This window comes from Acinonyx jubatus, chromosome B1, assembly GCF_027475565.1.
Source record: "Acinonyx jubatus isolate Ajub_Pintada_27869175 chromosome B1, VMU_Ajub_asm_v1.0, whole genome shotgun sequence".
Lineage (NCBI taxonomy): Eukaryota > Metazoa > Chordata > Mammalia > Carnivora > Felidae > Acinonyx > Acinonyx jubatus.
In genome coordinates, this window is record NC_069382.1 from 37,223,671 (window position 1) to 37,245,511 (window position 21,841).

Genomic DNA, 21,841 nt, shown 5'->3' on the forward strand with positions numbered 1-21,841 from the left:
CAACCTCCTTTATGACCTCGGGTGTAGCAACTTCTTCCTAGTCATATCTCTGGAAGCAAAGGAAATGAAAGCAAAAATGAACTATTCATCAAGATAAAAAAAATGTCTGCAGAGCAAAGGAAACAATCAACAAAACTAAAAGATATGGGAGAATATATTTGTAAATGACTTATCGTCATGTGTCTTGAGTCCGGTTTTTCCTCCGACCTAGTATTTGAGTTTGGATCAGGGCCAGAGCAAGGCCTAGGATTAGGGCTAGAGCCCAAGTGAGAGTAGTGGCCTATCTGCAGGCAGTGCAGAGACCTCTCCAGAGGGATAAGTTAAGGGTGAGTGTTAGTGTGAGGGTCAGGGTTAGGGTTAGGATTCAGATGATAGGCTGAGGGTATAGGTTAGGGTCAGGTTTTCACTAAGAATCATACTCTCTAATCCACTCATGGTCATGGCATATGGCACAGTTTCCTTCTGTGTTCCTGCCTGGTATTCTGTTGATCATGTGTCCCCAATCAGTTTTTTTCCCCTCAGAGGATTCAGGCCAGGTTCAAGACCAGAGAAAGGGTTAGAGTTAACATTATAGCACGTCCGAGTGTAGGTGCCTATCCTCAATCAGTGAGGAGACCTGACTCTGGGGGATAAATTTACAAATGCCCTGAGCTTACACGAATGGATTAAGTAGGCTTAGGATGAAAGCATCCAAGAATAGGTAAACAGGGAGAAAGCACCCCCAGCATAGAACAAAAGCAGAAAGCTACTTCCACAGGAGGAACTTGTCCAGAATAGGAAAACAGGTAAACGGGCAATAGACCACCACATCAGGGTGAAATTTCCCAGAGCTAATTGGCAAAAGTGCCTTGTTAGCCCCGAGATAGCATGCTCTGTCATCCCCTAGGCAAGTTAAGATACACAGACAAGGCACCTGGTGCCTGCCATAAATAGCTATCTTCTCAGCTTCAGGATTTTGTTTTGTATTGACCCAAACCCCTAGCACCACATATTCTTGAAACCCCCTTTCTCTCACACACTTGTGTTAATGATCATTGTGTCATTTTCTCTTTCTGCATATCCGTCACCTTTGTAAGACTTCTGATCCTAATAAATACGGAGCAAGGACACTTACTCGGGGTTTTTGTCTCATCCCAGACATTAGCTTCTCTCATATTTAATTCTGCATCTGCTCTCTTGCTGGACACCTGTCTCGAGGGATAAATTCATGGCAAGTGTTAGGGTCTGATGTAGGGTTAGCCTTCAGAGTCTAGGCAGATGATGTGTGTTATCATTAGATTTTCACCCAGAATCATAATTTTTAGCCTCATCCTGGTCATTGCAAATGACATGGTTTCCTTTGGTGTTCCTGTTAGAATAATATTTATTCAGCCGTGGGTCCCAAATTGACCTAGGGTCCTTCAGACCTAGGATTTGAGCACAGTTCAGGGACAGATAAAGGGCTAGGGTTAGAGTTAAGGTCCAGGAAAACGGTAAGGGCCTATCCACCAGCAGTGCAAAAACTTCTCAGTAGGGACTGAGCATTAGGATGTGGGTCAGTTTTAGGTTCAAGTGCTAGACAATGTATGATAGGGTTAGGTTTTCCTTCAGAATAATACTCTGAAGATTCATCTTGGTCATTGCAAATGGCGTTTCCTTCTGTGTTGTTGGTAGAGTAATATTCTTAGGTCTTGTTTTCCAAATGTCTCTTTTCCTCCAACCTAGAATTCAGGCCAGGGTAAGTGTAGGGGCCTATCTTTCTTCAGTATTGAGACCTCTCTGGAGGTATAAGTTGAGGTTTGAGTGTTAGGGTAATGGTCAAGGTTAGGGTTAGGGTTTAAGGACTAGGCTGAAATTGTGGATTTGATAGGTTTTTGTTTAAAATATTAGTCTCTAGCCCCAATCTGTTGCAAATGTCATTATTCCCTTTTGTGTTTTAAGCCCAGTAATTTTCCATCACTCAGGTGGTGCAAATTGTTTTTTTCCCAGATATACAACTTGGGCATGAGTCTTGGCTAAAACAAAGGCTAGGGTTAGGTTTAGAGTCCAGGTAAGGGGAGCAGCCTATCCATGGGCAGTGTAAAGACCTCTAGAAAGGGGTAGGTTGAAAACAAGTGTTAATGTGAGGGTCAGAGTTAGGGTTAGGATTCAGGAGATAGAATCAGTTTTTTTGCTGAGAATCATACTCTAGTTCCCTGCTGGTCATAGCAAATGGCATGGTTTCCTTCAGTGTCCCTTGCCAAGTAATATTCTGTCGGTTTTCTGTCCCATTTTGTTTTTTCCTCAGGCCTAGGATTCAGGCCCAGGTCAGGGCCAGAACAAGGGCTAGGGTTAGAGCCCAGGTGAAAGTAGTCACCTATCCACCAGCAGTATGGAGACCTCTCCAGAGGGATAGGTTGAGGGCAAAAGTTTGTGTAAGGGCAGGGTTAGGGTTAGGATTGAGGGGTGAGGCTGGTGGTGTGTGTTTGGGTCATGTTTTTGCTGAGAATCATACTCGCTAGCACCAGCTGATCATTGCAAATGGAACATTTTCCTTCTCTATTCCTATCTAATATTATTAATCATGTGTCTTGAGTCATTTTTTTCCTCACACCTAGGGTTGAACCTTTAGGGCAATAGCAAGGGCAGGGTTAGGGTTAGTATTTGGGTGAAGGAAGGACATATCTGATGGCTGTATAGAGACCTCTATGGAGGGATAATGTTTTTTTTTTTAATGTTTATTTTTGAGAGAGACAGATTGAGAGCAAGGGATTGGCAGAGAGAGAGAGGGAGACACAGAATCTGAAGCAGGCTCCAGACTGTAAACCATCAGCACAAAGCCTAACTTGGCACTTGAACTCACAAACCAAGAGATCATGACCTGAGCTGAAGATGGACCCTTAACCAACTGAGCCACCCAGGTGCCCCTGTTTGGAGGGATATGTTGAGGAATAGAGTTAGGGTGAGGTTTAGGGTTAGGATTCATGGGCAATACTGAGGGTGTGTGTTATGGTTAGGTTTTTGTTAAGAATCATATGCTCAAGCCCCATTCCATTCATTACAAATGAAAAGTTTCCTTCTTTGTTTCTGTTAAAGTAATATTCCGTCATTTGTGTGTCCAAAATCGGCTTTTCCTCTGTCCTATTATTTGGCCCTGGCTCAGGGCCAGAACAAGGACTAGGACTATGGTTAGGACTTGTATGAGGGTAAGGGCCTGTTAGCAGTACACAGCCCTCTCTAGACAGATTAGCTGAGGGCAAGGTTTAGTGGGAAAATCAGGGTTAGGGTTAGGATTAGAGTTCAGGGGCTAGGCTGAGGATGTGGGTTGGTGTTAGGTTTCTGTTCAGACATGCCCTCTAGGGCCATCCTGGTTGTTGCAAATGGCATGATTTCCTTCTGTGTTTTCTGCCAAGTAATATTCCCTTGGTCGTGTTTTCCATATCACTTTTTTTCTCAAACCTAGTATTCAGGACCATGTCAGTGCCAGAGCAAGTCTTAGGGTTAGGGTTTGGGCCCAGGTGAGTGTAAGGGCTTATCTATTCCTAGTGCAGAGACATCTCCAAAGGGATAAGTTGATGTCAAGTGTTAGGATGAGGATATCAGTAAGGATTGGGCTTTTGCACAGAATTACACTATCTATCCCATCCCAGACGTTGCAAATGGAAAGTTTTGGTTTAAGTTAGGTTTAGGGTTTTTTGGAGCCAGGGTGAGGGAAGTGGTCTAATCCCCAGTAATGCAGATACATATCCGGAGGATTATTTTAAGGGTGATTGTTATCGTGGGGGTCAATTTAAGGTTAGTTTTCAAGCCTCTGCTAAACATGTGGGTTAAGCTTAGATATTCACTCAGAATCATACTCTTTTGCCATTCCAGTTGTTACAAAGGGCAAAGTTCCTTCTGTGTTCCTGGTTAAGCAATATTCCATTGGTTTTTTTCCCAATTCAGGTTTTTTCTCAGACCTAAGATTTGGGCCCAGGTCAAGGTCAGAGTAAAGGTTAACTTTGGGGTGAAGGCCTGGGTGAGGATAGGGGACTACCTGCCAACAGTGCAGAGATCTCTTCAAAGGGGAAGTTGAGGGTGAGGTTTAATGTGAGTGTCAGCTTTCCAGTTAGCATTCTGGACCTAGCCTAAGGTGTGGGTTAGGGTTAGGTTGTGACAAAGAATCATTCTCTGTGGAGTTATTTCTAGAGAATGTATTGTAAGCCCTGGAGGGTGAGCAGAGCAATAGCTGAAATGTCAGCAATGTTCTGGTCTCAAGATTATTGAACGTGATAGCATTATGAGATACAGAGCCCCATGATCCCCCAGAGGATAGTAAGAAAGTCGAAAATGGCTGTAACTTACTGACACTCCTTGGAACTGCAGGTACTCCCTGCATGCCTTCATGTAACCACCAGATGTGTGTCTGGGTAATGTTTAAAATCTCTTGTGTTCTCTTTCCATTCTTTGATACTCTTTGATACTTATATCCCATAAAACATGAAATAAAAACTGTGCAGTCTTCTCCTTTTGCTGCTCTCTCACAGAGGCAATCCTACACATCCTCTCAGTCTGGTGTCTGAGAACTTCTTCTTCAGTGCATGGCAACAATACTCTCTACCACCATCCTGTTGTTTGAAATGGCATAGTTTTATTCTGTATTTGGCTCATTATTATTACAGCAATGTCCACAAAAATGGTATTTTCATCAGACCTCGGATTCAGATACTGTTCAGGGATGAGCAGAGGCTAGGGTTAGGCTTAGGGGCCCAGTGAAATTAGGGACCTATCCACCAGTAGTTTGTGACCTCAACAGAGCAATAAACTGAGGGCGTTCATTAGGGTGAGGGTTAAGGTTAGGGTTAAAGTTCAGGGGCTTAGCAGAGCATGTGGATCAGGGTTTAGTTTTCACTCAGAATCATATTCTCTATATATTCATTATGGTTGTCACAAAAGACACAGTTTCCTTCTTTCTTCCTGGCATTGTAATATTCCCTTGCTCACGTGTCCTGATTCAGTTTTTTCCTCAGGCCTATACTTTGGACCCTGTCAGAGCCAGAGCAAGGGCTAGAGTTATGGTTAGGTCCCGGGTGAGGTAGGTCTATCTGGCAGTCATGCAGAGACCTCTCTGGATGGATAACTTAAGTGTGATTGTTATTGTGAGGCACAGGGTTAGAGTTAGGGTTCAGTGGCTACTCTGTGTGTGGTGAGGCTCAAATTTCCACTCAGAGTCATAGTTTCTTGTCCCATCCTGGTCATTGCAAGGGGATGAAAATGTTGTTCCCACTATATTCCTGGCCAAGTAATATTCCATCAGTTATGTGTCCCAACTTTTTTTTTTTCCCTCAGACCTAGGATTCAGGCCTAGGCGAGGGCCAGAAAAGGGATTGGGTTTATAGACAGGGCTGGGTGAGAATAAGGACCTATCCACCAGCAGTGAAGCAATCTCTTCAGAGGGTAAGTTGAGGGCAAGGTTTAACATGAGGTTCAGTGTTAGTGTTGGGGTCCCAGCTTTGCTGAGGGTATGGGTTAGGGTTAGGTTTTTGCAAAGCAGCACCTTTCTGTTGCTTGAAAAAGCACATTTTACTTCTGAGTTTTTGGCCCTTTAATATTAGAGTGGTCATGTTTTCAGAAGTGGTATATTTTCCTCACACCTAGGATTCCAGCCTCAGGGCCAGAACAAGGGCTAGGGTTAGGGTTAGGAGCTCTGTGAAGTTAGGGACCTATCTGCCAGGTGTTTGGAACCTCTCCAGAGTGAGAATTTGGGAGTGATGTTTATTCTGAGGTCAAGGTTAAGGTTAACATTTCAGGGCTATTGAGTGTGTGGTGAGGCTCAGGTTCTTGATCAGAATCATACTCTCCTGTCCTATCCCAGTCTTTGAAAGGCATAGTTTCCTTCTGTGATTTTGGCTGAGTAATATTCTATTGGTCGTATATTCCAAATCAGTATTTTCTTCAAATTTAGGTTTGCGCCTACATCAGGGCCTGATCAATGGTGAGGGTTAAATTTAGGGTCAGTGTGAGGGAAGTTCCATATATGCCAGCAGTTTGGATATCTCTCCAAATGAATAATTTGATGGCGATATATACGATGAAGGCCAGGTTTGTGGTTACGGTTCAAAGTTAGGCTGAGCATGAGGCTTAGGCTTAGATTTTCACTCAGAATCATAGTTTTTGGACCTATCCCAGTTGCTGCAAAAGGCAAGGTTCTTCTGTGTTCCTGGTCAAGAAATATTCCGTTGGTTATGTGTTCCAATTTGGGTTTTTCTTCAGACCTAGGTTTGGGGACCAGGTCAAGGCCAGAGAAGGGATTCGTTTTAGGGTTAGGGTGAGGCTATGAGATTATCTACAAGCAGTGCAGAAATCTCTTGAAAGGGTAGGTGGTGGTGAGATTTATTGTGAGGGTCAGCTTTAGGTTAGGGTTCAGCTAAGCTAGGGTGTGCATTAAGGTTAGACTGTCCAAAGAATCATACACTCTACCACCATCCCAGTCATTGCTACTGGCATGGTTTCCCCCTGTATTTTTGCCAATTAATATTATGGCCATCATGTCCCCAGAATATGTATTTTCATCAGACCTAGGATTCAGACCCCTTGTCAGGACGCCAGTAAAGGCTGGGGTTAAGGTTAGGGCCCAGTGAAGTTAGGGTCCTAGTTTGGGACCTCTACAGAGTAGAGGGTGATCATTAGGGTTAGGGTCAGGTTTAAGGTTAGGGTTCAGGGGCTGTGCAGAACATGTGGGTCAAAGTTCAGTTTTCATTCAGAATCATATTCTTTATCCCCATCCCAGTCATTGCAAAGGGCACAGTTTCCTTCTGTTTTCCTGACCATGTAATATTCCCTCACTCATGTGTCCTGAATCAGTTTGTTTCTCACAACTAGGATTCCAGCCCTGGTCAGGCCAGAAAAATGGCTAGGGTTACGGTTAGGGTGTGAGCAAAGTTAAGGGCCTCTTTGCCATCGGTGTGGAGACATCTCCAGAGGGATAAGTTGAGGGCGAGGGTTAGGGTAAATGTTGGGGTTGGTGTTTGGGTTTTGGGGTTCAGCTGATTGTGTGGGTAGGGTTTGGATTTCCCTCAGTATCATACTTTCTAATCCCATGTCTTTCATTGCAAATGGCACAGTTTCCTCCTGTGTTCCTGGTTGAATAATATTCTGTCAGTCATGTGTCCTGAACCAGAATTTTTCTCAGACCTAGTGAATCCATGGCCCAGGTCATGGCAAAAGCAAGGGATAGGGTTAGGGTTGGAGTCCAGGTGAGATTAGGGGCCTATTTGCTGTCATGGCAAAGATCTCTTCAGAGTGTAAGTTGAAGGAGGTTTGACATGAGTGTCAGGGTTAAGTTTAGGGTTTAGGTGTAGGCTGAGTGTGTTTTAGGGTTATGTTTTTGCTCAGAATAATACTCTGTAGCCCCATTCCCTTTATTGCAACTGGCAAAGTTTTCTTATGTGTTCCTGCTCCAGTAATATTCCTTTGATAATATGTCCTGAATCAGTTTTTCCCTCAGTCCTATTTTTTGGGCCTTGGTCTGTGCCAAGCAAGATCTAGTGTTAAGGTTATGGTCTGAGTGATGTAGGCCTATCTGCCAGCCATGCAGAGACCTCTCCAGTTGGGTAAGTTGACTGCAATTATTGTGACGGTCACAGTTAGGTTTAGGGTTCAGTGGCTACACTGAGTGTGTGGTGAGGCTCACGTTTCCTCTCAGAATCATAGTCTCTTCCTCTGGTCATTGCAAAAGGATGCAAAAGATTGTTCCTTCTGTATTCCTGTTTGAGTAATATTCCATCAGTTATGTGTCCCATTTTGGCTTTTTCCTCAGACCTATGATTCAGGCCTGGGTCAGGGCCAGAGAAAGGGTTAGGTTTATAGATAGGGCTCTGGTAAAATTAGGGACCAACCTTCCAGCAGTAAAGAGATATCTTCAGAGGGTCATTTGAGGACAAGGTATAACATGAGAGTCCCTGGGCTAGGCTGAGGTTATGGGTTAGCGTTGGGTTTTTGCAAAGACTCATACTTCTTGCACTATTTTGATGGTTGCAAATGGCATAGTTTCCTTCTGGATTTTTGGCTTTTTAATATTATGGCAGTCACGTGTTCAGAATCAGTATATTTTCCTCATACCTAGGATTCCAGCCTCAGTCAGGGCCAGAGCAATGGAGAGGGTTAGGGTTGGGAGCCCAATGAATTTAGACCTGTTCGCCAAGAGTTCTGGGACTTTTCATCATGATAACTTGGGGAGTGATGTTTATTCTGAGGTCAGGATTAAGGTTAACATTTCAGGACTATTGAGTTTGTGATGAAGCTCAGGTTCTTGTTCAGAATCATACTCTCTTCCCCATCCCAGTCTTTGCAAGGGGCATGACTTCCTTGTAAGTTTTGGCTAAGTTATACTCCATCAGTCATATATACCAAATCAGTTTCTTCCTCAGAGCTGGGATTTGGGCCTTGGTCAGAAAATCTCTTAAGGGATAAAGGATAAGGAAAAAGGCATAACTTGAAGGCAAGTGTTAGGCTGAGGTCAGGCTAAGGTTAGGGTTCAGGGGTTAGTTTGAGAGCATGGGTTAGGATTAAATTTTCCTTCAGAATCATATTCATTAACCACATTCCAGTCATTGCAAATGGCATGGTTTCCTTCTGTGTGCCTGGTCCTGTAATGTTATGTTAGTCATATGTCCTGAATCATTTTCTTTTCTCAGACTTAGGATTTGGGTCCTGGTCAGTTCCAGAAGATGGCTGGGGTTAGAGTCAGACCCCATGTAAATTGTCAACACCTATCCTCTAGCAGTGCAGAGACCTCTCCAGAGGGGAAAGTTGAGGGTTGTTATCATGAAGTTTATCATGTTATCAAAGTTGTTATCATGAAGGTCAGAATTTGGGCTAGTATTGAGGGGCTAGGCTGAGTGTGTTGGTCAGAGTTATTCTGTTTTCCTGACAGAATAATATTAATTCAGTTATGTGTCCCAATTTGATTTTTTCCTTATACATAAGATTCTGGCCTGGCTCAAGTCCAGAGCAAGGGCTAGTGTTAGGTTTAGGGCCCAAATGAGAGTAAGGGCCTATCTGCTGACAGTGTGAAGACATTTCTGGAGGGATAATTTGAGAATGAGTGTAGTGGGAGAATGAGGGTTAGGGTTAAGTTTCAGGTGCTAGTTTGAGTTTGTGGGTTAATGTTAGATTTTTGCTCAGAATCATATTCTAGTCCAATCTCAGTCATTGCAATTGGCAATGTACCTGGTTGAGAAATATTCCTTTGGTCAGATCTACAACTTCTATGGTGGAATAAGCTGAGGGCCTGTGTTATGGTAAAAAGCTTAGAGTAATTTTTCAGGGTGTGGGTTAGGTTTAGGGATCCTTCAAATCATATTTTCTAGTCCCATTCCAATCATGGCAAATGCCATGGGTTCCTTCTTTGGTTCTGGCCCAGTATATTTCTTCAGTCTTGTATCCCAAATCAGGTTTTTCCTCAGACCGGATATCAGTTCCAGGTCAGGGAAAGAAGAAGGGCTAGAATTAGGGTCAGATGTGGGGTGAAGGTAGAGGCCTGTTAACAGGCAGTGCAGAGACCTCTCCAGAGGAATAATTTGAGGATGTGTTTTGTGTTAGAGTCAGGTTCAGGGTTAGGATTTAGGGGCTTGGAATGCCTGGGTGTCTCAGTCAGTTTATCATCTGACTCTTGATTTTGGCTCAGGTCATGATCTCATGGCTCATGAGTTTGAGCTCACATCAGGCTCTCCACTGACAGTACAAAGCTTCGTTGGGATTCTCTCTCTCCCCCTCTTTGTCACTCCCTTTCTTGCTCTCTCTCTCTTTCTTAAAATAAATAAACTAAAAAAATTTAGGAGCTAGACTCATGGGGTGGGTTAATGTTAGGTTTCCACTAAGAATCATACTCTATAGCCCCATCTCATTAGTTGCAAATGCACAGATTTCTTCCATATTCCTGGATGAGTAACATTCCATAATTCATGTGTCTCAAGTTGGTTTTTCCTTCAGATCTAAGATTTGGGCCCAGGTAGGGCAAGAGAAAGGGATAAGATTAGGATTAGAGCTTGTGTAGGGGTAGCGGCCTATATACCAGCAGTGGTGGACTTCTCCAGAGGGAAAAGTTGAAGGAAAAGTTTAGCATGACAGTCACATTTAGGGTTAGGCTTCAGGGTTGAGGCTGAGTGTGCAGGTTAAGGTTATGTTTTTGTTCAGAATCATCCTCTTTAGCCTCATCTCCGTGATGGAAAAAGGCACAATTTCCTCCTGTGTTCCTGGATGAATAATACTCTGTTAGTTATGTGTCCTTAATCTGCTTTTTTCTTCAACGTTTATTTATTTTTGGGACAGAGAGAGACAGAGCATGAACGGGGGAGGGGCAGAGAGAGAGGGAGACACAGAATCGGAAACAGGCTCCAGGCTCTGAGCCATCAGCCCAGAGCCCGACGCGGGGCTCGAACTCACGGACCGCGAGATCGTGACCTGGCTGAAGTCGGACGCTTAACCGGCTGCGCCACCCAGGCACCCCAATCTGCTTTTTTCTTAAACATACAATTCAGATTCTTGCTAGGTACAGAGCAAGCGTTAGGGCTGGGGTTAGGCCTGAGGAAGGGTAGTCATCTATCCACTTGCCTTGTGGACACTTCTCCAGAGGGATAATTGAGGATGAGTGTTAAGGTGTGGGTCTGGGTTAGGTTTAGGTTTCAGGGGCTAGGCTGATGGTGTTGGTTAATGTTAAATTTTCACTAAGAATCATACTCTCTCTTCCCATCCCAGTCATTTCAAATGGCATGGTTTCCTTCTGTGTTCCTGGCCAAATAATAATCACTTGATCATGTGTCCCCAACCTGTTTTTTCCTCAGACATAGGATTCAAGCCTGGGTCAGAGCCAGAGCAAGGGCTAGGGTTAGGTTTAGGGCCCAGGTGAGGTTGTGGGCTAATCTGTGCTCAGTGAAAATACCTTCCTGGAGTTATAAGTTGAGGGTGAGTGTTATGGTGGGGTCAGGTTTAGGGTTAGAGTTCATGGGTAGACTGAGAATGTGAGTCCTGGTTAGGCTTTCCTTCAGAATCATTTTCTGCAGACATATCCTGGTCATTGCAAAAAAAGAAAACAAAACAAAAACCAAAAACAAATGAACAAACAAAACTACCAGGGTTTCCTCTGTGTTTCTCTCTTAGTATTCTGTCAGTCATTTGTCTTGAAATGTTTTTTTTCTTCAGACCTATGATTCAGGCCATGTTCAAGGTCAGAGAAAGAATTGTTAGTGTTAGGGTCCAGGTGAGGGTAGAGTCTAATGCACAGGCATGGTAGAGGACATCTGGAAAGATAAGCTGAGAGTGTTGAGTACCTTGAAAGTCATAGTTAGAAATAGGGTTCTGAGATGACTATAAAGATGTAGGTTTGGGTTAGATTTTTGCTAAGAATCAGAATCTCTTACCACATTCTGGTCATTGCAAATGGTAAGATTTCCTTCTGTGTTCCTGTCTAAATAACATTCTGTCAGTCATGTGTTTTGAATGATTTTTTTTCTCACACCTAGAATTCAGGCTCACGTCAGGGGCAGAGCAAATGCTAGGGTTAGGGTTGTGGTTTGGGTGACAAAATTCCTTGCTCATACTTCCTGCTACTGTCACCATTTTAAGTGCAGTAGGTGAAAGAGAAGAGTTAAGATGGCAGAGCATCACGGAGACCCTGAGCTAGTCTCATTCTTAAAATGCAAGTGACTTATTAAAAAGGAATAACATCTGAATCATCGGAGTCCCAGAAGATGAAGAGAGAGAAAAAGGGGCAGAAGATGTATGTGAGCAAGTTATAGCTGAAAACTTTCTTAATTTGGGGAAGAACAGACATCAAAATCCAAGAAGCACAGAAAACTCCCATTAGATTTAACAAAAGCCGACCATCACCAAGGTATATGATTGTCAAATTCACAAAATACACAGACAAGGAAAGAATTATGAAAGCAACAGGGGGAAAAAAAGGCCTTAACCTATAAGGGAAGGCAGATGAGATTCACAGCAGATACTCATTTTAGACCTAAAGATACCTTCAGATTGAAAGTAAGAAGATGGGGAACCATCTATCCTGCTAATGGTCATCAAATGAAAGCTGAGGTAGCCATATTTATATCAGACAAACTAGATTTTAAAATAAAGGCTTTAACAAGAGATGAAGAAGGGCATTATATCATAATCAAGGGGTCTATCCATAAAGAAAATCTTACCATTGTAAATATTTATGACCCCAACCCAAATATATAAATCAACTAATCACAATATAAAGAAACTCATTGATAAAATAACATAATATTAGGGGACTTAACACCTAACAGCAATGCGCAGATCATCTAAACAGAAAATCAACAAGGAAACAATGGCTTTGAATGACACAGTTGACCAGATGGATTTAACAGATATATTCAGAACATTTAATCCTAAAGTAGCAGAATACACATTCTTCTCAAGTGCACATGGAATATTTTCCAAAATAGATCATGCTGGGTCACAACTCAGCCTTCAACAAGTACAAAAAGATTGATCATACCTCGGATATTTTCAAACCACAATGCTATGAAACTTGAAATCAACCACAAGAAAAAATTAGGAAACACCATGAATATTTGGAGAATAAAGAACATCCTACTAAAGAATGAATGGGTTAACCAAGAAATTAAAGAGGAATCTAAAAAGTACAAGGAAGCCAATGAAATGAAAACATGGCAGCCCAAAACCTCTTGGATGCAGCAAAGATGGTCCAAAGAGGGAAGTATATAGCAATCCAAGCCTTCCTAAAGAAAGAAGAAAGGGCTCAGATACACAACCAACCTAACATTACACCTTAAAGAGCTGGAAAAAGAAGAGCAAATAAAACGCAAAATTGAAGAAGATGGGAAATAAAGATTAGAGCAGAAATCAATCATATCAAAATTTTTAAAAAGTAGGACATATAAATGAAACCAGGAGCTGGTTCTTTGAAGGAATTACCAAAATTGATAAAATCTTAGCCAGTTTTTAAAAAAGAAAAAGTAAAGGACCCAGATAAATAAAATTAAGAATGAAAGGAGAGATTGCAACCAACACTGCAGAAATACAATGATAAGAGAATATTATAAACAATTATATGCCAATAAATTGGGAAATCTGGAAGAAATTAACAAATTTCTAGACACATATAAACTACCAAAACTGAAACAGGAATAAATAGAAAATTTGAACAGATCCATAATCATTAAAGAAATTGAGTCAGTAATCAAAAATCTCCCAACAAACAAGAGTCCAGGGCCAGATGGCTTTCCAGGGGAATTCTACCAAATTTTTAAAGAAGAGTTAACACCTATTCTTTGGAAGCTGTTCCAAAAAAATAGAAATGGAAGAAAAACTTCCAAATTATTTCTATGAGACCAGCATTACCTTGATTCCAAAACCAGACAAAGACCCTACTAAAAAGGAGAACTATGGACCAATTTCCCTGATGAACATGAATGCAAAAATTCTCAAAAATATTATTTGATCAACTGGATCAAATAATACATTAAAATAATTATTCACCATGATCAACTGGGATTTTTACCTGGGATGCAGGGCTGGTTCAATATCCACAGGTCAAACTATGTGATACTTCACATTAATAAAAGAAAGGATAACAACCACATGATCTTCTCAAGAGATTCAGAAAAAGTATTTGACAGAATACCGTGTCCTGTAGATATAAAGATGATACCTCAAGATCATAAGCCATATATGAAAAACCCACTGCTAATATTATCCTCAATGGGGAAAAAACTGAAAATTTTCCTCCTAAATGAAAATGCCATTGACAAGAAAATGACAGGGATGTCCACTCTCACCACTGTTATTAAACACACTGTTGGAAGTCCTACCTCAACAATCAGACAACACAAAGAAATAAAAGGCATCTAAATAAACAAGGAGGAAGTCAAACGTTCACTCTTCACAGATAACATGATACTCTATGTGGAAAATCCAAAAGACTCCACCAAAACAGTGCTAGACTGATCCATGATTTCAGCAAAGACATAGGATACAAAATCAATGTACAGAAATTGGTTGCATTTTTATACACCAATAACGAAGCAGCAAAAAGAGAAATCAAATTATTGATCCCATTTACAATTGCGCCAAAAACCATAAAATACCTACGAATAAACCCAATCAAAGAGGTGAAAAATTTGTAAACTGAAGCTATAGAATGCATATGAAAGAAATAGAAGAAGACACAAAAATGGAAAAATATTCTTGTTCATGGATTGGAAGAACAAATATTGTTAAAATGTTGATACTACCTAAAACAGCCGACATATTCAATGCAATCCCTATCTAAAAACACAAGCATTCTTCACAGAGCTACAAGAAACAATCCTAAAATTTGTATGGAACCAGAAAATACACCACATAGCCACAGCTATACTGATAAAGGAAATCAAAGTTGGAAACATCACAATTCCGGACTTCAAGTTGTGTTACAAAGCTGTAATCATCAATACGGTATGGTACTGGTACAAAACAGACACATTGATCAATGGAAGAGAATAAAGAACCCATAAATGGACTCGCAAATGTATGGCCAACTAATCTTTGACAAAGCAGGAAAGAATATCCAATGGAAAAAAGACAGTCTAGCCAACAAATAGTATTGGGGAAACGACAGCGACATGCATAAGAATGAACATAGACCACTTTCTTACACTATACACAAAGATAAACTCAAAACTGATTAAAGACCTCTTTGGCCTTGGCTACAGCAACTTCTTACTTGACATGTCTCCAGAGGCAAGGGAGACAAAAGCAAAAATGAACTTTTGGGACCTCATCAAGATAGAAAGCTTCTGTACAGAGAAGGAAACAATCAGCAAAACTAAAAGGCAACCAACAGAATAGGAGAAGATATTTGCAAATGACATATCAGATAAAAGGTTAGTATCCAAAATCTATAAAGAACTTATCAAACTCAATACCCAAAAAACAAATAATCCAGTGAAGAAATGGAAGAATACATGAATCGACACCTTTCCAAAGAAGACACCTAGATGGCTAATGGACACATGAAAAATGCTCAATATCACGAATCAACAGGGAAATACAAATCAGAACTAGAACGAGATACCACCTCACACCTGTCAGAATGTCTAAAATTAACAACTCGGCAACAACTGATGTTGATGAGGACGTGGAGAAAGAGGAACCTATTTGCACTACTGGTGGAAATTCAAACTCAAATTGGTACAGTCACTCTGGAAAACAGTCTGGAGTTTCCTCAAAAAATTAAGAATAGAAGTACCCTACAACCCAGCAATTGCACTACGAGGTATTTACTCAAAGGATACAGGAGTGCCAATTCAAAGGGGCACATACACCCCAATATTTATAGCAGCACTTTCGAAAATAGCCAAAGTATAGAAAAAGCCCAAATGTCCATTAACTGATGACTAGATAAAGATGTGGTAAATGTGTGTGTGTGTATACACATACTAGACACACATATAGACACAGACTAAAGATGTGATACACACACACACATTGTAATACTTGATCAAAAAGAATGAAATCTTGCCATTTACAACATGGATGGAATTAAAGTGTATTATGCTAAGCAAAATAAGTCAGTTGGAGAAAGAAAAATATATTACTTCACTCATATGCAGAATTAAGATACAAAACAGATAAAGGGAAGAGACACAAAAAATAATACAAAAACAGAGAGGGAGACAAACCATAAGAGACTCTTAAATACAAAGAACAAACTGAGGGTTGCTGGCATGGTGTTGGGTTGTGGGAAGAACTAAATGGACAAGGGTCATTAAGGAGGACACTTGTTGGGATGAACACTGGGTGTTATATAAATGGTGAATCACTAAATTCTATTCCTGAAATCATTATTACACTATAACGTTCACTAACTTGGATTTAAATTAAAAAAATAAATAAAAATGCAAAAAAGAAAAAAGTGTAGTAGGCATAACAACAGATCACTGATAAAGTGACAAATGGCCTGAAAAGCCCATTACTCATGCTAAACAAGAGGCCAGGAGGTCAGGAGATCAGATAGAACCAGGAGATCAGATTTGGGCACAAGCAAAGTGCCCAGGAGCTGGCTCCTCTGAACATATAGGCAGGCTCTTGGTCCTTCCACACTTTGGATCATTCCGCATAGTCTGTGTCTGTCCTGACTTCAACAAAAACAGGCACCTCTTCTCTGTTGAGAGAATTTGTGTAATCTTATGGGAAATCTCTCAGGATATAAGGCCATATATTATGAGATACTGGGCTAAATCCTTAAGAAAACTGGGAGGAACAGGAACTCCCTAGCCAAGCATCTTTTGTGCAGGTTTAAGTAGGTAAGATTGCAGTATTCCAGGATTGAGTACACCTTGGAAAACTTGCAGTCTTACAATAGCCTCCTCCATGTCACCAGCACAAAGACACAAGGCATCTTCTTCATACTTCTTGTCTCTCTCAGCACCCTGGGTGCAGTGGGCATAACATTAGCAATAAAAAGAGGGTTTGATGAGCCAGAGTGGCCCATTATTCACCATAAAGTAGAGGTGCAACATACAGAAAGGCATGAGGTGTGGGGAGAAACAAGTATGCAGGAGTTGGCTCCTCTCAACATGCAGGTAAACTTTCATTAATCCTTCCAGGCTTTGGAAACTTCAGGGAGGTCTGTGTGTATCCTGCCTCCAAAGAAAACAGCCACCTCTCCCCTGTTGATATATCTCATGTTATGTAGGGGCAAATCTCACAAGTTCTAGGCCAAATATCACTGGAACTTGGCAGGAAAGGGAAATATCTAGCCTATCCTCCTATAAGCAGAGGAAGTAGGCACAGTTGCAATATTCCAGGATGGAGAACACCTTGGAAAACCTGCAGTCTCACAATTTCCCCTTCCATGTCACCAGCACAAAGACCCAAGGCATGTCCTTCATACTTCCTGTCTCAGCATCATAGATGTAGTGGTCATAACACCAAGCATAATGAGGGACTGATGGGCCAGACTGACCCATTATTCACAGTAAACTAGAAGTAAAAGAAACTAGAGGGCAGTAGGTATGCAGAGAAGCAACAGGCACAGGAATTGTTTTATGTGAACACACAATGAAATGCCCTGAGAGTTTACCCAGGCTTTGGACAATTCAGGTCAGTCTTTGCCTTTCCTCTTTCTTGGAAAAGTAGTCACATCTTCCCTATCGAGAGATCTTGCATTATCAGGGGCAAATCTCATGCAATCTTAGCCTAAATTTGAGGAGAAATAATACAGAGGAGTAACTCCCTAGCCTAGCCTATTTTGTGCAGGGTAAGGAAGTAGGGATGCAATATTCCTGCATTGGGGAAACTTGGGAAAACCCATGGTCACACAAATGACCCTTCCATGTCACTAGCACAAAGACACAAGGCATATCATTCATACTTCCTGTCGTTCCAGCTGTCTAGGTGCAGTGGGCATGACACCAGTACAAAGAAATAGGGGCTAATAGGCCAGACTGTCCCGTTATTAACAGTAAACTAGAAGCACTAAAAACAGCAAGGCACAACGTGTGGTAGAAGCAATGTGCACAAGATCTGGCTCCTGTGAACACACAAACAGATGCCCTGAGAAATTTCCCAGGCTTTGGACACTTTAGGGCAGTCTGTCTGAACTGCTCCCCAAAAACTCAGGCAGCCCTTCCTTATTGACAGATCTCATGTGATCTATAGGAAAATCTCATGAGATCTAAGGTCAAATTTCATGAAACTTGGCAGAAGCAGGAACCTCCTAGCTTAACCTCCTTTGTGGAGGGTAAATGGGCAGGGATGGAACATTTCTGGATTGGACACAGCTAAGAACACCTGGGGTAACACAAACACCTCTACATACTTCCAACACAAAGACACGAGGTGCCTTGCTCCTGCTGCCTGCCATTGTCTAGGTGCACTTGGGGTAACAACAGACCACTAAAATAGGGATGCATGGGCCAGAAAGCCCATTATTCACCCTAAACTATAGGTGATAGATGCGTTCAGGAGGTAAGGGGAGAAGCAAAGTGCTCAGAAGCCGGCTTCTCTGAACATACAGGCAGTCTCCCATTTATCTTTCCAGGCTTGGAGACATTCAGGGAAGTCTGTGTCTCTCCTGGCCCCAATGAAAACAGCCACCTCATCCCTAGTGAGAGATCCACCATGATCTATTGGCTAATCTCACAAAATTTAAGTCCAAATATTGCCAGATCTTGGGTCAAATCTCATGGAAACTTGGAAAGAATGGGAACCTCCCTAGCCTGGCCTCTTTTGAGCAGGTTGAGTGGAGTTGTGACATTCTAGGATTGGGGACACCGGGGAAAACTTGTGGTCACACAGTAGCCTCCTCCTTGTCACCAGCACTAAGACATAAGGCATCTCGTTTATACATCCTGTCTCTCCCAGCATCCTAGGTGCAGTGGTCATAACACTGATCTACAGAAAGAGGGCCTGATGGGCCAGATGGCCAGTTATTCACAGTAAACTAAAAATGTAAGCAACGGGAGGGTGGGAGGCATGGAGTCAAGCAACATGCATACGAATGAGCTCCTGTGAACACACAGAGACTCCGTGAGAGCTTTTCCAGGCTTTGGACACTAGAGGGCAGTCTGTGTCTGTTCTGTCGCCCCCAAATGCATACACCTCTTTCCTGTTGACAAATCTCACATGATCTAGAGGCAAACCTAAGGAGATCTAATGCCAAATCTCATGAGATCTTGGGCCAAATATTGTTGAAGCTGGGCAGTAGCAGGAACTACATTGCCTCTCCTCTTTTGTGCAGGGTAAATTGGCAGATGTGGGACAGTCCTGAATTGGGGACAGCTTAGAACATTTGGAGTCCTACAAATGCCCCCAGATGCTACCAGCAAAAGACACGAGACAGCTTGCTCATACTTTCTGCTTCTCTCTGCAATCTATGTTCAGTAGGGTAAGAGTGGACCACTGAAATAAGGTTGAATGGGCTGTTGTCCCATTCTTTATTCATGATAAACTAGAGAAGATAGGAATACGACATCAGGACGTGCAGAGAGAAGCAAAGTGCACAGGAACCAGCTCTTCTGAACAATCAGGCAAGCTTCACTTGATCCTTTCTGGCTTTGGAACCTTCAGAACAGTCACACACACAAAGAAAACAGCCATCGCTTTCCCTGTTGACAGATCAGACATAACCTAGTGGCAAATCTTGTAAAATCTCTGGCCAAATCTTGCAGGAACTTGGCAGGAACAGGAACTCCCTAGCCTAGCCTCTTCTCTGCAGTGTAAGTAGGTAGGGTCAGGATATTCCTGGATTAGGGACACCTGGGAAAACCTGGGATCTTAAAATAGCAGTCTCAATGTCACCATCACAAAGACACAAGGCGTCTCATTCATACCTTTGCTCTCTCTTAGTCTCTTAGTTGCAGTGAAAGCACAATGGACCACAGAAAGAGGGGCTTATAGACCAGAATGTCCTCTTATTCACAGTAAACTGGAGGTGCAAGAAACAGGACAGTAGCAGGTGGGAGAAGCAATGAACACAGGAACCAGCTCCTGTGAACACACAGACTCCCTGAAAGTTTTCCCAGCCATTGGACACATCCAGGCAGTCCCTGTTGTCCCTGCCCCCAAAATGCAGACACCCCTTCTCTCATGACAAATCTCACATGATTTAGGGGTAAACCTCACTAGATCAAAGAAGAAATCTTGTGATGTCTCAAGCCAAATCTTGTGGGAACTCCAAATGACCTGGAACTCCCCAGCCTAGACTCCTTGGTTCAGGGTATATAGTCAGGAGTGGGACATTCTGGATTGTAGACACCTGGGAACACCTGAGGTCCCACAAACAAACTCAAATGCCACCAGCAAAAAGACACGATGTGTTCTGCTCATACTTTCTGCCTTTCTTAGAATCCCGGTTCCAGTGAGTGTCACAATGGACCACTGCAATAGGGACCAGTGAGCCACTTGACCAGTTTTTCATCCTAACCAAAAAGTGATAGAAAGAGCAGAGCATGAGGAGTGGCAAAAAGCAAAGAGCACAGGAGCCAGTTCATCTGAATACACAGGCAGGCTCCCATTGATTGTTCCAGGCTTTAGAACCACAGGGCATTCTGATACTATACTGCCCCAGGAGAAATCATCCACATCTTCCTGGAAGTCAGAACTCACATGATCTAGAGTCAAATCTTGCAAGGTCTGAGGCTAAATCTTGAGACATCTTGAGTCAAATCTCATGGGAACTCCCTAGCATAGTCTCCCTTGTGCAGGTTAAATAGGAAAGAATGGGACATTCCTGATTGTAGACTTCTGGGAATGAAGTTCCCAGAAGTACCTCAAGACGCCTACAGCACAAAGATATGATATACTTCCCTCCTATTTCCTGCCTCTCTCAGCATTCTAGGTGCACTATGGGTTACAACAGACCACTGAATTAGGGACTAATGGGCTGAAGGCCCTGTATTCATGCTAAACTAGAAGTGATAGGACAGGAGGTAAGGACGGTTGGGTAGACTCAAAGGTCCTAGGAGCCGGCACTTCTGAACACATAGGCAGCCTGCCATTGATCCTTCTATGCTTTTGAACATTTAGGGCATTGCTATCCTTCCCTCAATTAAAAGAGTCCCTTCCTCGTGGTTGACAGACCTCAGTGATCTAGGGAAAAGGCTAACAAGATATTGGGCCAAATCACACAGGAACTCAGTAAGAGTGGGAGCTCCCTACCCTAGCCTATTTTGTGCTTGGTAAGTATGTAGGGTGGCGATATTCCTGGATTGTACACACATACAGTCCCACAACAACCTCCTTCATGTCACCAGCACAGAGACAAAAGATATCCCATTCATACTTCTGTTTCTCTCAGCATCCTAGGTGCAGTGGCTTTAAAAATTGAGGCACAGAAAGGGGCTGATTGACCAGACTGGCCCGTTATTCAAAGTAAACTAAAGGTGAAAGAAATAGGAGGGCAGGAGGTGTGGAGAGAAGTAAGGGGCACAGGAACTGGCTCCTGTGAACACACAAAGAGCCACCCTGAGAGCTTTCCCAGGTTTTGGTGAATTTAGGACAGTCTGCGTCTGTCTTTCCCCCAGAAACACAGCAGCCTCTTCCCTGTTTACAAATATCTCATGATCTAAGGTCAAACCTAAGGGAAAATCTTGCAAGATCATAGGACAAATCTTGATAGACCTCAGTCCAAATCTCACAGGAACTCAGCAAGAGTAGGAATTCCCTAGCAAAGCCTCTGTTCAGGGTAAACAAGCCGAGGTGGGGCATTTCTGGATTGAGAACACCTGGAAAACACCAGCCATCCCTCAAATGCCCCAGAACACCACAACAAAGACATGAAGTGCCTTGCTCATACTTCCTGCATCTCTCAGCATTCTGGATGCAGTAGGGGTAACAACAGACCACTGAAATAGGAACAAATGGGCCAGGTTTCCCATTATTAATGCTAAAGTAGAAGTGATAGAAATATGAGGTTGGGATGTGTGGGGAGAAGCAAAGTGTTAGCAAACAGCTAACTACTCTGAATGCACAAGCAGACTGCCATTGACACTTTCAGACTTAGGAACCTTCAGGGAAGTCTGTGTTTATCTAATTCCCCCAAAACTTAGCCTCCTGTTCCCTGTTGACAAGTCCCATATTATCAAAGGCCAAATCTCATTCGATCTCTGTGCAAATTTCACAAGCACTCCCAGTAGTCTGGCATCCTTTGTGCAGAGTAGGCAGGGCTGGGATATTCTGGGATTGGGAACAGCTGGGGACACCTGGGTTCCCACAAACACTAGCACAGACAAGAAGTGCCTCTCTCATACTTCTTGCCTCAGCATTCTGGATACAGTAGGGGTTACAATGAACCACTGAAATACAGACAAATGGGCTGGACAGCCCATAATTCACACTAAAGTAGAAGGGATAAATAGGAGGTCAGGAG